We start from the raw sequence: 17,500 nt of genomic DNA, 5'->3' as shown, positions 1-17,500 counted from the left end.
TAGATCATTCAGGACGAGACGGTCGCGAGTGTTGCCGGTGACCCGCTGTCGGAAGCGCCGCCCACTGGGGGGCTTGCAAAACTTGAGATTGTGACAAAGATCATCCGAGATTCATGATTTATGTACAACACAGGTTAATTTGTGGCAATACGAAGTTTGTCGGGTCAGCTAGTGTTTTAATAAATAAATGTATATGGGTCCACTCATACCAGCAAAAATAACAAGCGCCGGAAATTATATTGATCATATTTCCCATCCTCAAGCATGCTCATGACGCCGCTTTTGTTTATTTGGTCTCATCATTTCCTGAAACATCTAACGTATAAACGATACGATCAAGCTAATGACTATTTTTTCATTAAAGTTTATTCAAAGGAAGCTCAAGTTTTGATTTTCATGCAAAAATAATTAATTGAAAGAGCGCCAACTAAGAAAAAATCCAATTTCTCTTTTTCGTTTTTCATATCTAATGCGCTACTCAGTTATTTTTTCAAATTCAGATATTATCTTTTATGGATATGGATTTTGAAAAATAAGGAACGGATTTTTTAAAATATAGTCAAGTTAATTATACATGTTGCTGAGAAATTAAAAAATAATTATTGCGGCAGTAGAAAGGCTAGGTCACACCGCTAGGTGGATTAATTCGGGTTTTTTTTACTAGTGTAATATCACAGTTTAAACAGCTTCGTGTTCCAGTAATGGGTATGCTGAGGTAACACAACCGTCTCTGTAACACAACACAACGTTCTCTTGTAGCAATCAGGGTTATTAAATCGGTTTGTTCTTGTAGTTTCGATAAGTTTAGCAATTAGAGCATGTGCCACTAGAAATTATGGCTACGCATACGCAATGCATCTTACCCTTGCGTACAAGTTAGCCGAGATTACTCTTTCCTAGCGCCGCTTATTCGCTATTCGCAAAACTCAAATTTCGAAGCACGAAGCGTAGACTCCCTTGCCATGTCCTTCTTCAAATTAGCCGAAGAAAGTTCAATAAACTCTGGGAAATGAAATGGTTAGATGCATAAAACCAAAGGGAAAAAGAGAGATTTGTTCGCGTTTGAATTGGTCGCAGAAGTTCGTTACAAAATTCCGCTTTCAAATTTAAAAAACCTCGTTCCTATCTGAGGGTATTTCAAATCTCGCTTCGATCATTTCTATCTGATCAGTGGAGCAAGTCAGAGTGTGTGATTTTGTGTTCCGCGAATTTAAACGAGGTTTGTGTTTAGTAGATGTGAGAGTATTTTTAGATTAGTTAGCTTTATTAAGTGTTATTTCATTAGATAGGTAGCGCAGTCAGGAGTTGCAAATAGTGGAGAGTTTGCAAGCAAGTGTGAGGCACATAAAAGGTAAATTGAAAATTTAAAAATTTGGCTGTTAGAATAGTTGGCTTACAGCGTCGAACAGCCGTTCGACGGCTTTTTGTGTTGGATTCCGATTTCTTTTCCGCGGGCCGGTATACCAATCAGACATTTTATAAAACATGCTTTTTGCATTGTTGATTATTTTTCCATGATTTGGCAATGTTTGAACCTTTCAAAACTGCCATAACTGGTATTCTAGCATTTTCGGAAGTTATATAAAACGTGTATCGAAAATAAATGAAATTTACAAGAAATAAATGATATTTCGTGATATTTTTGAAAATGCTGCTACAGTGCGTTAAAACTTTTCATAATATCACTTGTTTTCGACCACCTTACAAAGGAATATATGCTGAATCTATTCCAAAAATAGTTTGGATGTAATTTTGCAGTTATTTTGTATTTCAAGTGGATGAAACAGGGTCATTTTCATGCGTTGTAACGTCACGAAAAAGGCGTACTTTTTCGCTTTCGCAGAAAAGTACAAATTCGAACAATCTAATAATCCGTATGCTCTTTGTACTCAAAAATACATTTAAAACGGTGCCTAAAGAATGATGATAAGTAAAGTAGAACCTCAGTTACAACTGATTGAAGCTCGCGTTGTAACGTCACGGCGGTCAGCCGGACGGATTCAAAGAAAGTGAGACATAAGTAATAACATCGAAACCTTAAGGCATTGCATAAAACTAGCTTCAGAAAAGTTTCTTCATTTAAACCACTTCCTAGTGGTGAAAAAATATTTGGAAATTAGGGTGTCCTCAAGCAGATACAAAAAATATTTTCTCTATTTTAAGTCAGAAATGATAGCTGTCTACAGAACATTTGAAGAAAAACTAATTTCAAGAAACTTCATTGAATGCTGAAAATTTCTATTTCTTTCATGAAAAAAGTTATAGAGCCAGACTCGTAGGGACACCCTCAAAAACAGGTTTTTCGATCTAGCTCTTTAATAACGCTTCGTACACCTTTTAGATGTTCTAATAAATTGGTAATCGAATTAAATTGCACATTTTCGTCGAAGATACTAGAGCTCTATCTTTTTCCCTTTAGGAGCTATTCCTTGTTTCTTTTATTTCGACATGTTCACCTACGGTTGCCTTCATAATACCTTTTTTTAGATATTCCACAGTGTTCTACCCTATATTGTACATGGTGGAATACAGCATAAATTAACTCAATAAAAACAAGTGAGATTAGCTGCTCATAGCTGCTTTTCCCCCTGCTTTTGCTTCCTGCTTTCGAGATACAGTCCATTAAAGAGTACACGTAAAAATAAAAAAGCCAGTAATAGCTTCTAAAGGGAAAAAGGTAGAGCCAACTATTTTCGACAAAAATGTGCAATTTAATTAGATTACCAATTTATTAGAACATTTTCAAGCTATACGAAGCGTTATTAAAGAGCTAGTTAAAAAAAAACTATTTTTAAGGGTGTCCCTAAGAGTTTGGCGCAATAACTTTTTTCATGTAAGAAATATAAATCTTCAGTATTCAACAAAGTTTCTTAAAATTAGTTTTTATACAAATGTTTTGTAGACAGCTATCATTTCTGACTTAAAATAGAGAAAATATTTTTTGTATCTGCTTGAAGACACCCTAATGTCCGAATATTTTTTCACCACTAGAAAGTGCTTTTTAAATGAAGAAACTTTTCTGAAGCTACTATTATGCTATGTCTTAAGGTTTCGATGCTATTACTTATGTCTCACTTTCTTAGAATCCTTCCCACTGCGCGACGTAATTTGTGAACAACCCCACAATTACATAGGCAAAATAGTGGAAGACAAATTAACAACATGTTTTTGGATTATCTCTTATATACAAAAGGCAGCAACAGCGATAATTAACGAATATTAACTGAACAGATTTTTCGTGACGTTACAACGGAGCTACGAACCTCTCTGTGCAAAGCAGAGCGTTGTAACGTCACGAAAAGTGAAAGCTGTTTAAAAATTAACTTCACTAACTATCGGAATTCTGAAAACGGCAAGTTGTTCAGTATTCATCTCTTATCAAATCATAGAAGAACATCTTTAGATAAAATTTGAAAGAGAGCAGAATTTTCATGTTTTTTAACAGAAGAACCAACAGACGTATTTCTGGCGCGTTGTAACGTCACGCTACATATTTGCTTTCCAAAACAATCTGGGCAAAGCAAATGCTATTAATTTGTTCACTTTTAATAGGAAATTTTATGCTCTTTCCAAATATATAATAATATTTAGGGGTTTCTCAACGATTTTCCCAGCTAAAACATAAATATTGCGATTATTATCTAAAATTTTTCTTTCGTCGGTTTAGTTGTGCGCCTAACAGTTGCGCGCAGCTCTGTTCTGGTTGCTCGCAGTCAAAGTATCTCTTTTACACTCACACGAAATCTCGTAAGAAACTGTCAACGCTAGAGTGATGATAAAAGCAACAATAATTCTCTCTCGCTCATCAGCTGAATGCTAGGGTAGCTTGATTCGTGTTTGCCCGTTCATACATGGACAAACTTTTTATAAACGCAATCAGCATTTAAATTTTATCCTTTTCGGTTAACGTAAGACATTGTAATTGTGTTGTTTGTAAGTCTGTACGTAATAGAACAAGACAAATGTTATCTAAGCAAAGAATAAGAGCATAAACATAGAAAATTTACACGTGCTTACACTGTCAATAATACATGATTTACCTTTGCGCACAACTATATAAAGCTGAAAAACGAAATATTTTCTCGGGAAGCACAATACTATGCAAAGAAAAGTCAAAACGTTGTAACGTCACGGCGGAATGTGCCTATACGAAAAGTTTTCTCAGTGTACTTTTCTTTATTTGGGCCAATTCTTAGAAAATTTTCCAAACGATTGGTGTAAGAATATTGAAAATCGATCGAGAAACCATTAAGATATTAGCGTTTTAAACCTGCCACTTTTCAAGAAAGATTTTTTGAAATTACCCCCTATACCAGCTACCTTCCTGAAAGACGTAGTCCTACGTCAAAAGATAAAGTGTCACTAGCGAAAACAAATCGTACAAAATTATTAGTAACCTTTTCTTCCTCTTTTTCATATAAAATTTCTAAGCTCTAGCACAGAGAACAGACATCCAAGCGAAAGGTCCCCTCTTGGATAAAACTTATGTCAAATTAGTTGGGAAACTATAGTGATGATGTCGCTAAAGGCGCATAAAATTCTCCACTAAACTCACAACAGCTAGCTTCTGGCGCTAGCATAACGCTCACAGTCCATATATACTAGCGCCAGAAGAGCCAAAGGTTGTCAGTGTACAAATCAAAAGAATCATTTAGTTGGGAAACTGTAATGATGGGGACGCTAGCATATTAGGTGATTTTAATTTGAAATTTTATCCAAGAATTCCCGAAAAATTTGTTCCTGAATGGATGTCTGTTCTCTGTGTTGCTACTGCGTCTTAGCTAATTTGTTGAAAATATTTTTTTTATTTAGTAAACAGATATATTACCTTGCCATATATATGAAGCAATTTGTAATTTCTGTTTTAAATGAAGAAAATAAATCATTTTGCTCTTCCCAGCCCGTGTGTTTTATATGGAGCTGTCACTTTTGCCTGCCCAAATTAAAATCACCTAATATGCTAGCGTCCCCACCACTATAGTTTCCCAACTAAATGATTCTTTTGATTTGTACACTGACAACCTTTGGCTCCTCTGGCGCTAGTATATATGGACCGTGAGCGTTATGCTAGCGCCAGAAGCTAGCTGTTGTGAGTTTAGTGGAGAATTTTATGCGCCTTTAGCGACATCATCACTATAGTTTCCCAACTAATTTGACATAAGTTTTATCCAAGAAGGGACCTTTCGCTTGGATGTCTGTTCTCTGTGTTACAACCACTCTAAAAGTCAAGCACTCAATTGTCACATACCATATTATTCAGTCCCTTTTTTCTATTATCTAAGGCTTTGTCACTAGCCGAAAGTTTTAATATTTTCTAACAAAACTGAAAACAAATTCTGAATTGACGGAACATGTTCACCAGTAGCAGCAGCTGCAGCAAAACTGATAAACTATCGTGTTTCCAAGACACTGTTTCGGTTCCGGAAATAAGAATTATAGGTTTGATATTAACTGAAACCTCCAATGGTGAAAACGTGGTTCAAAACTTTCAAGGGAAATGTATGTTCATAATTAATTTTTCTTTATTAAAAACAACAGAAAAGATAATTTTCGAAGATTTTCTCAGTGTTTTAATGAAGCAACGATGTGTTTCAATGGTATTTGCTTTGACAACACTGTTCTGAGTCGGACCGTCCGTACTGCTATATGTTTACCTCTTTTGTTCTCCCACCATCCTTATGAACAGCGAGTGAGACGTCAAACTCGCAGTTTCCCATAAGAACACTAGAGAATAAAAGAGACGACGAATACCGTTTGCCGAACGGTGCCGAACGGTGCGGTGCCGATACGCTATGCCGATTACGCATCAGATGCCGATTAGTAGGTCGCGGATAGGAACGCGAACTTACTGAATAGGGGGAAAAGTTCGAGGGATTTTTTACGGGAACGTAAAAAAATCAGATTTCAGGATTGCTTAAGAAAGCACCTTGAGGGTGAAAATATGTTCGGTCTGATCAAATTTAGTTCCACCGCTTTTGAAGCGGAAAATCAAAAGTTTAGCACAACAATAGTGTCTTCCAATGGTAACAGCTTGAAGAACTAAAGATAGCAAGAAGATTGGTATGCTGATATCCCCCACTTAGTCAACCCATCGCTTGTAATAAGGTAAAACAATCAGTGACCCGCTTAGACTATAGTTACTATATATATAGTTCGGCGGATAGAAAACCAGGCGAATTGGCATCCCTGATTTATGAAATTAAATTTGAAATTATGGTGAAATGTGCAGGTTTTTACGAAAAATAATCACTGGCGGGTGTTGAAAATGACTAGTTCTATGAAAATAAAGTGTATATTTTTAACATTACTCCTGCATTTTGGATTTTGAAAAGCTTTTGGCTCCGCTTTTGACGTTTATTTGGCTCCCGATTTTCTATCCGCCGAACTATATATATAGTAACTATAGCTTAGACTGCTTAAAACCGGTGCTTTACCCTATTTGTATGGCACCTCTGGACAAAAGCACATCCTTCAATATTTGGCGAGCTCAGCATTGGGCGATAATATATCGATATAACTGGTATCGACATTTGTGGACGAAATCTCGATAGAGATTTTTTCGAAACATAGTTAATTTCGGCATGCATACAAATAAATACAACAGCTCTGTAAATGTTAACACGTTATACGGAGTGTTATAAAATAAATGTAAAATGCTGATCGTCACGTGATGCGAGCAATTTTGCTGATTATGCTTTCAACTGAGTATGCGTATCGATATGTGAAAAATATCGATATTCAATTAACGAAAATTCGTCAGCTTCGCTAAATACAGAATTATTTTGACAGCTTGCTATGAACTTTGCGAGAATGAAAAGATTTCTTGCAAAGCACAATATTTCTAATACACCACTATCCCTATATGGTTAAATCAAATATTTTTCTTCGCTTTTTGCTTTGCTCTTCCGATTGCGAATAACAGCAAATGAAAAGAATAGTAATTGAAATGTTTCTCACTCTTCTTGTATTTTTATGCAAATTTTAAAATTGCAAATCGCATATACATACATACATACACGCATGCATGCGTACATACACATACATAACACATACATTGAATACAATCGACCTTTGATTAATTTATTTCGATTTTACACATTTTAACGGTTTAATATACGGTGCTTAAGTATTAAAGTTTGAATACCTTTGAATAAATCGTCCGATTTTCAGTAACTTGGTTTCGTTTGATAGATCTCAACAGTAACTTTCAAATAATAATAAATTGTAGGATTTTTCCATTTGAATTAATGTTTATATGTAACAAAAGTGTTTTAAATACATTTTTTCCACATTTCTTTATGTAACTTTTAAACCACAAGCCCATTCGTCATGAAATCTGGAAGTTAAGGTTTTGAAAGACTCCCCTTTCATATGCAATCAATTTTGTTCAAATCGGTTAAGGAACCTATGAGACAACGAAGTTCCATATTTTTCGTATTTTTATACATAACTTTTGAACTAAAAGTCCGATCGGTAAGAAAATAGATAGCGAACAATGGGACACCAATACCTTTCATTTGACACTAAGATCAATAAAATCGGTCCAGCAATCTCCGAAAAAATTTGGCTCAATCAAAAGCGTTCCACACACACACACACACACACACACACACACACACACACACACACACACACACACACACACACACACACACACACACACACACACACACACACACACACACACACACACACACACACACACACACACACAGAAAATGCTCAGTTTTCGAAACTGGGTCGAATGGTATATGACATTCGTCCCACTAGGCTTTCTTTCAATTTTTCGAGTGATTCCTATGCCTTTATACTATACTTTCATATACCTAGTAGAAAGGCAAAACATTATGTTAAATTGTTATCAAAAGACAATTGCGTTTATATAATGACGTTCGTGAGTTACGTTATAAAACATGCATAAGACACGTTAGATGATTTTAACAGGGACATTATTTCATCACTGTGACAGCAAAAAATGCCAAAATCTTTCGCAAACGCGGCGGACTATAGTTGATGTTGAATGCAAGGTTGTCACAAACTATCAGGCAATCAAGCAACGAATGTCGCGCATGGTTTTGCCTTACTACTATATAAATATATAATATAAAGGTATAGAAATCACTTGGAGAACCGGAAATGGAAAGAAGGTCCTGCGGGCCGAATGTCATATACCATTCGACTCAGTTTCGAAAACTGAGCATTTTCTGTGTGTGTGTGTGTGTGTGTGTGTGTGTGTGTGTGTGTGTGTGTGTGGGTGGGGGGGGGGGGGTTGCGTGCGCGCGTGTGTGTGTGTGTGGGTGCGTGCGCGCGCGCGTGTGTGTATGTGTGTGTGTGTGTAACGCTTTCAATCTCACTCACTTTTCTCGGAGATGGCTGGACCGATTTTAATGTTCTTAGCGTCAAATGAAAGGTCTAGGTGTCCCATAGGTCGCTATAGGCGTTTTTGACAAGCTATCACCCGCTTGGAGGCGCTGCATAAAAAAGTGATGAAAAGTACAATCGCTGTCAAACTCCATACATTTTTAAAAAAAGCTGAAATAAAATGCAGGTTTTGATTAACCTTTTCAATTGTCAGGATTTTAGATAGCGTAATATTGGAAGAGATTTGTTTATCTACGTTAAAGTAAGTGAAAATATTCGAATTAATTAACTTTATGGCAGAAAAATGTTAATGTTTGATTTTGTACCGCATGAAGCAAAAGTACATAGAGTCAGCTGTAAAGTTTACACACAGAGAACAGACATCCATTCAGGAATAAATTTTTCGGGAATTCTTGGATAAAACTTCAAATTAAAATCACCTAATATGCTAGCGTCCCCACCACTATAGTTTCCCAACTTAATGATTCTTTTGATTTGTACACTGACAACCTTTGGCTCCTCTGGCGCTAGTATATATGGACTGTGAGCGTTATGCTAGCGCCAGAAGCTAGCTGTTGTGAGTTTAGTGGAGAATTTTATGCGCCTTTAGCGACATCATCACTATAGTTTCCCAACTAATTTGACATAAGTTTTATCCAAGAAGGGACCTTTCGCTAGGATGTCTGTTCTCTGTGGTTTACATACCCTGGATAGAGAATCACCAATTATTTTCAGTCTTCAGTGCATTCCAATGTGTTTTCAAATGCTAACGGATTTATTTTCGTGATTAGCATCACTTGCGCCAAGAGCCAAACATATAACCTATCAGTTCGTAAACATAAATACACTTGCGAAGCTCTAATAATCTTCCGAATCAGAAACAATATACATCAAATGAAAGGAAATGCATTTTCTTACCTTTATTATCCATTTTTATCATTCCCACTGTTGTTAATTCAGTAAAATATTATTTTTAAAGTTGAGCTCCATACAGGTGCCAGCAAACATTTTGGGAATTGAACTTTTTTTGTAGTTCCAATAATCACAACCAGGTAGCGAACGGTTGCTCTTAGTTTTGCTCGAATTCGCCTATTGAATTTCATACTGATCGGACTTTTAGTTCAAAAGTTATGTATAAAAATACGAAAAATATGGGACTTAATTATCTCATAGGTCCCTTAACCGATTTGAACAAAATCGATTGCATATGAAAGAGAAGCCTTGCACCTTTAGCCACAGAGAACAGACATCCATTCAGGAACAAATTTTTCGGGAATTCTTGGATAAAATTTCAAATTAATTGCTAGCGTCCCCACCACTATAGTTTCCCAACTAAATGATTCTTTTGATTTGTACACTGACAACCTTTGGCTACTCTGGCGCTAGTATATATGGACTGTGAGCGTTATGCTAGCGCCAGAAGCTAGCTGTTGTGAGTTTAGTGGAGAATTTTATGCGCCTTTAGCGACATCATCACTATAGTTTCCCAACTAATTTGACATAAGTTTTATCCAAGAAGGGACCTTTTGCTTTGATGTCTGTTCTCTCCCAGTAAACCATTTGGTTTGTATATCTCGATTGCAACTGGGATATACGAAATCATATCTGAACGAAAAAGTTATATTTCACGCCATATAAGAACATATATGTACCAAAGTGAAGGCGATATACGTGCGAAAATTTTGACAATTATTTTTAATTCTATTTTGCGGAGTTTTTATAACACGCAACTAAATACTCCTGAATATATGATTAAGATATTAAGATTAAGATTAGATGCCCCCTGCACTATTTTTCGACCTCATCTTGTTTTCCTAACCCTCTAACATTGTAAAAACGATGCGATCAAGCTAATCAAGTCTATCTTTTCATGAAAGTACATTCAAAAGAAGCATAAGTTTTGATTTTCATGCAAAAATAATTATCTGAAAGAGCGCCAGCTAAGAAAAAGTTCAATTTCTCTGTTAAGGTCGACTGAAGTACATATATTGTATTGCGGTTTTCGGCTTTCCAGTCAGTTTTACCGCAATACGTTTTGCCTTTCTACTATATAAATATATAGTATAAACACAGATAACAGACATCCAAGCTAGGCTTGGACCGTGTGTAAAAACTTGCAACGGTTTTTCGCAAGTGGCAATAAGCAGTATGGTGGCACTGCGATCACCTAAAATGTTCATTCGAAGACATGAGCGCAAACGCAATTTGAAGCCTGCTCACACTAACACAAAATCCTATATAGCTGGGGGCCCTAGTGTATATTAAAAGAAATCGACACCCGCTCGCTCATACAGGAAACCCCATAAGGTACACATTCGCGACTACGATGCTACACCCTACACGATCTCTTGTATACATATTCGAGACTACGAAGTTGCTGATATTTGTTTGGTTTTTGTAAGAAAAAAAGAGAAGGAAGTATTTTTGCTATTGTTTTCCCACAAGTTTTGACAATTCGGCATGGGTTTTCGTGTAAGTGCGAACAGGCTTGAAAATTTCATTCACTTTTGTAGTCACGAATTCGCGTTGAAAGCAGTAAAAGAGATTTCGTGGCTGCTCGCACTTACAGGAAACCTCGTAACGAACTGTCAACGTGTGAGTAACGAAAAAATCAAAAATATACTTCCCTCTTTTTTTCTCACGCCTGAACAATATCAGCAAAACCGCGAATCATCGATGTTTAGCTTTTTAGCGAGAAAAAAACAGAAGGAAATATTTTACTTTTGACATCACGCACGCATTCGCTATGACGGCACCGCACGACCTCTTTTCCACTTACAGAACTGCCCGTAGCTGAATGCGTGAAAATTATTTTCGACATATTCTGTCTTTTGCCCTCTTTAACAAATCGCTATTCTGCTTCACGCAAACACGAAACTAATGTAGGTGTCTCCACTGCGGCGCCGTCATAGCGAATTGCCAATCCACAATGAGATTTCGTGTGAGAGCGAAAAGAATTGAACATCCTTTTTTAGTTTCGCGGAAGAGCCTGCTCGCACTTGCACGAAATCTTAAACGGGAAGATAAACAAAAGGAAAAAATATTTCCTTCCTTTTTTGTCATGAACAAACCTCAAAATATCAGCAACACTTTGCAGAGCTGCCAGATATTTTTTAAAAGAATTATTCTTTATCGAATTTTAACGCCGAATCACGGAAACAATGATTTTGTGCATTCTGTTTCATCTATTTGGATTTATATTGATTTCTAATATAAACATATCTTTTAACCATGCCGTATTTATAATATATGTGTACAATATGTGGTAAGCTGAAAAAAGCGGGATATCTGGCAGCTCTGCCCAACACCAGCTGGAGGTATCGCAAGCGGGCGCTTCAATCACTTAAGAGAATGCAAGTGGCAATAAGCAGTTAGATGTCGCTAGAGTCATTTTACACACGGTTTACGAAGCTTTTTGTTCTAGCTTGGATATCTGTTATCTGTGGTATAAAGGTATAGAAATATAGAAATCACTCGGAAAACCGGAAATGGAAAGAAGGTCTTGCGGGCCGAATGTCATATACCATACGACTCAGCTTCGAAAACTGAGCATTTTCTGTGTGTGTTTATGCATATCCCTTTAAGCACGGAGGGCTTTAGTTACGATATTTTTGGTTTTTGGATCAATATAAATTTTTTTTATCGCTCAAGATACCAAAACCAGTGTATTCTAAACATTGCAATAAATGTTTGCTAAATTTAGCAACCTACACAATTGTGTTGGTTCGGCCTTATCTTATACCATTGCACTATGGGCATAAACGAGCCGAAAAAACGGATGCAAATAAGATATGGCCTGCAGGCTGATAAAATGTAGGTGATCTTATGTAAAATTTTCCGGAGAATCGCATGGTGCCCACCGCTTTCCTGTTTGTCATCCGGAAGTGCCCCATTTTGCTAATTTTCCCCTATTTTTATTATTTTTTACCCTTTTTGGACTAAACCAAGCTAGGCTTTGAAAAAACAAAACATGAAAAACCAAATTATTTTGTGTAAAGAAGTCCACAGAATCAACCCTATGACCCCGTTTAGTTTAGAGCGAGATTATCGCTTCGAGGCTCATAGACTTCAGCTTCTGAAGCAGCGGAACGGTCGCTACGTAGCTATGGAAATATGCGCAACTTTTTGCAAGTTAAGTTTTAACTAACCTTAATACAACAGATATACCGGAACATCCAGATTGGCTTAAAAACATTCAAATGTTGATCCAAGAATTTGTCTTAGAAAATCCCGTAGTTGAATGCATCATTTGCCACACTTCTTTATTGTTTTACAATTTATAAATCATCAGTTTTAGGTTCTGGTAGTACTCTAAACGGAAGTTCCGTGGTGTGGAGCATGAACGAATGCTCTACAGTACAATGTATTCATTCTTACTGACTCAAAATGAGATGGCAGCAGCAAATTTCGTTTTATTTTATCTATTACTTATGACGTGAAAAAATAATCCCACTGCGATCTGGAATAACTGGGAAAATGGATCCAAAATTTGCTAATATATTTTTTCATTGAAGGTCAATCTAAGGTGGTTCTTTGAAGACAAGTTGTATAAAAATCGATCAAAAAATAGTAAAGATAGAGCCAAAAGTGCAACGGCAAGTACACTAATTTTTGAAGTCCCGGCGGGAACGTAAAGGTTAAAGTAGGTATGCAATAAGGCCGAACCTACACAATTGTGTAGGTATGAAAAACAATTGCTGTTTTCACAAGATTTTGAAGACTAGACAATAATTAATCCAAACACAAAAGAAAACTTCTTTTCAGCTATTTTCTAGTTTTTTTATGAGTTACGGTGTTTACACAAGAGATTGGCGCCATATATGTAAAAGTACGACGTTTAGAAAGGAAAGGAAATTTTTTTAAAAGTAGTCATGTCTCACCTACACAATTGTGAGGGCTCGGGCTTAAAGGGATATATATATACATATATATATATATATATGTGTGTGTGTGTGTGTGTCCCAGTAAACCATTTGGTTTGTATATCTCGATTGCAACTGAGATATACGAAATCATATCAGAACGGAAAAGTTCTATTTCACGCCATATAAGAACATATATGTACCAAAGTGGAGGCGATATACGTGCGAGAGCTTTGACAATTATTTGTAATTCTATTTTGCGTAGTTTTTATAACACTCGATTCTTGATGTTGAACTATTGAAAAATTGAAAATAATGAACCTATGTTTTACCAAAATTCTCGCTTCGTGATTGGTTGGAAGATTCTTTGCGATGATTTAAACCTATACCAATTTGATATCTGTGCTTGGGAAGTACGCCAGAAAAAGTGACAAAGCCCCCTCGTGCCAACAGATTTCTTACGAACGCGATTAAACCTAGTCCAATTTGATGTCTGTGTTAGTGAAGTGTGCCAGAAAAAATGACACGAGCTCGTTGTCCCAACAGATCGCAAATTCTTTACTGCGAGACGATTAAACCTCGGCGAATTTGATATCTGTGTTGGAAAAATGTGCTACAGCTGTAGTGTTCGGTTATAACACAGAGAACAAAGGTAACAAGCGAAAGGTCCCCTCTTGGATAAAACTTATGTCAAATTAGTTGGGAAACTATAGTGATGATGTCGCTAAAGGCGCATAAAATTCTCCACTAAACTCACAACAGCTAGCTTCTGGCGCTAGCATAATAATCGTATCGTATCGTCAGTCGAGTGAGACAGTCGTTTGTTTTCGCTATTCAAAAGTTTTATCTTTTCCGACGAATAATTAAGCAATTTTCACTAAGTTTGTTCCAAACGTATTTTGTGACTTATTTAGTGACCATATTCTATATAGTTTACGTGATTCGTGTTAGTATATGCTGTATATTTTGCTGATTAACAGCCAGATTTTATCTACGATAGCGCCAAGCTATACGCTCTATTGTACTTACTGTGCCATATAAAGCAGATCGTTCCAAGCGCAATGGATAAAAAGCAGTGCAGAGAATGCAATTGTGAAATCAATGATCTTGAGCCACTTCGTTGTGGTTTCTGTGAAGCATTTCTGCATATAGGCCAGCAGTGCTGTGGTATTAATGCACGGGGATTAAAAGAATCCTTCGCAGCCGGGAAAATTTTATTAATTTGCTCAACCTGCAGGGCTGAACTCAAAGGCCGCAGTATTAGCCGCTATATGGAAGAAACAAAACAATGCCAGTCATTGCCTCCCGCTGCTCCCGCTATGCCTGATCTGACTACACAATTTCAACAGTTGTGCGGTGTTGTCGAAGCACTAAGCAACAAAATTGACGGTTTCATCTCTAAGCCTATGCCCGTTGCTACTCCTTCCATATGTGATACTCCAATCTGGCCCGGTCGTAGTGCAAAACGACGTCGTGATGAACCCCAGGCCCAGCCCGTCATTCGTGCGGCTGCTGAGCGTGGAACAAAAGACATCAGTATGAATGATCTTTCTGTTGCTTCTATTCTTCCGGCTACCGCACAAAATAAATTTTGGCTATATTTATCCGGCTTAAACCCGCTCGCTACGAACAGTGACGTACAAAAAATAGTCTCTTGCTGCTTGGATGTTTCGGATGCTATCGAAGTGATACGGCTTGTTCCAAAGGACAAAGATGTTACTAGCCTATCATTTGTGTCATATAAAATCGGCCTTGACCCTACATTGAAGGAGATAGCATTGGATCCCTCTTCATGGCCTGCAGGTTTGATGTTTCGGGAATTCATTAACCAGCCAAAAAACGCATTCCGTCAGCCGAGGATGGAGCAAATGGTATAAATGCAGTTGGATCCCACTCGTCATCGTCGTTAGATACTCCCGTCGCTGCTGCTGTGGATCCGGGACACCCTTTACCAGGCACTATGGAAGCCCCAACCCCCTCCGAGACAGTCGTGCTTTCTACTGATACCCGCCATCGTCTTCGTCCCGGTCCTGTTTTCGGAGTGCGGGATGGGGTCTTCCAGCCTGTAATATCAGGCATGTATAATAATAATTATGAATTTTCGGTACCTGATTTTTACCCCTGTTCCAGTATTGCGGGCCCCAGCTCAACCGCTCAGCAGTCTGAGCGTATCGAAAACAATATCTGGCTTACCTATCAGAACGTGCGCGGACTGCGAACCAAAATCGACGAAATTTTTCTTAACACCGAAGACTGCATGTACGATGTTATTATCCTCACCGAAACTGGATTAGACGACCGCATTCAATCACTTCAGCTGTTCGGTAATTCATTCAATGTTTTTCGGTGCGATAGGAGCCACTTGAACAGCAACAAACGTTCGTTCGGTGGTGTGTTGATAGCTGTGGCAAAACAGTATCCGTGTGCTTTATACGAGCCCGCACATGGCAGGCATCTGGAACAAGTCTGTGTTAAAGCGACTATACGGGGCTCAATAATATTGCTTTGTGCTATTTATATAGCGCCAGATAAAAGTAATGACGTAGCAATTGTCAATATGCATATTGCCTCTGTGCGGGATTTTTGGGAGAAAAATTCTGATGATAGTACCGTGATTGTATGCGGTGACTACAATCAGCCACGTATCACTTGGAATACATGCAACGGTGTGATACGGCATATTGATTCAGCGCAGCTTTCGGCAGCGAATGCAGCACTAATAGACGGCATGGATTTTTTGAACCTGTATCAAGCTAATGTTCAGCGTAATCAACTTGGACGTGTGCTTGATTTAGTTTTTACTAGTGATACCAATATTATGGTTGATACGGCGGTAGCACCCTTAACACAACCGGACTTGCATCACCCTCCCCTGATCATGTCGCTCCCCGCCACTCAACAAGTTGCCGCACAAGATTGTATTGTACCAGTGAGACGCGAGTTGAATTACCGCAAGATTGATTTCGATGCCTTTTCTGCACATCTTTCGGATATTGATTGGTCCAGCTTGTACGAAACTGACTCGGTTGACACCATGTCTATGCGATTTTGTGACACTATCCGATTATGGTTAAATCAGAATTTGCCTTTCGTGAAACCCGCTTCCTCTCCTGCGTGGAGCACACATCTGCTGCGTCGCTTGAAGCGTGTTCGCAACAAATGTCAGCGTAAGCATCGTCGGTGGAGGACTATTCATACTAAACACGATTTTAAGCGTGCTAGTGAAGATTACAGACGTTTAAATGCTAGTCTTTATAAGTCGTATGTTTTGAGTGTTCAAACAGACTTGCGTAGAAACCCGAAAAAATTTTGGACATTTGTAAATTCAAAAAGAAAACGCTCTTCGATTCCTACGGAAGTCTACCTTGAAGGAACTGAATCGTCCACTGAATCCAGTTCATGTGAGTTATTTGCTACGTTCTTTTCGTCTGTTTTCACTTGTGATCCTGGACCAAGTGGGGCTGATGATGACGCTGCGTTAATGGTTCCTGCCAATTGTGTCGACTTTGATATCTTCGAGATCAATCCTGACATGATCATCGCTGCCGCCAAAAAATTGAAATCATCGTATTGTGCTGGACCTGATGGAATCCCTGCCGTTGTTTTTTGCCGGTGCACCGCAGCTTTAGCTGCACCCCTCTGCTGCATCTTTAATAAATCTTTCGCACAAGGAAAATTTCCGGACATTTGGAAACATTCGTTCATGTTCCCGGTATTCAAAAGTGGAGATCGCCGAAGTGTCAGGAACTACCGTGGTATTACCAGTTTATCCGCCGCGTCCAAATTACTTGAAATAATCGTAAGCGATGCTTTAATTCGTAGCACTAAACATTACATTTCCTCTAACCAACATGGATTTGTGTCTGGCCGCTCTGTGACGACGAACCTACTTGACTTTACTTCCAATTGCATTACTGAAATGGAGCGCAAAGTGCAAGTAGACGTAATATATACTGATTTAAAAGCTGCCTTCGATCGCATCAATCATCGCATATTGCTTGATAAAATATTACGACTGGGTGTTTCGCAACAGTTTGTTACATGGTTACGCTCGTATTTGTGCGACAGAGTTTTACAAGTGAAACTTGGCTCGAAGGTATCGTCCCCGTTTACGAATCAATCTGGTGTCCCACAGGGCAGTAACTTAGGACCACTTTTATTTATTCTATTCTTTAACGATGCTGCCTCTGCCCTTGAAAGAGGATGTAGACTGGTTTATGCTGATGATTTTAAAATCTACTTGACGATTCGTTGCATCGAGGATTGTTATCGCCTTC

This window comes from Sabethes cyaneus, chromosome 2, assembly GCF_943734655.1.
Source record: "Sabethes cyaneus chromosome 2, idSabCyanKW18_F2, whole genome shotgun sequence".
Lineage (NCBI taxonomy): Eukaryota > Metazoa > Arthropoda > Insecta > Diptera > Culicidae > Sabethes > Sabethes cyaneus.
The sequence above is the reverse complement of the archived record's forward strand: the minus strand, read 5'-3'. Positions refer to the sequence as shown.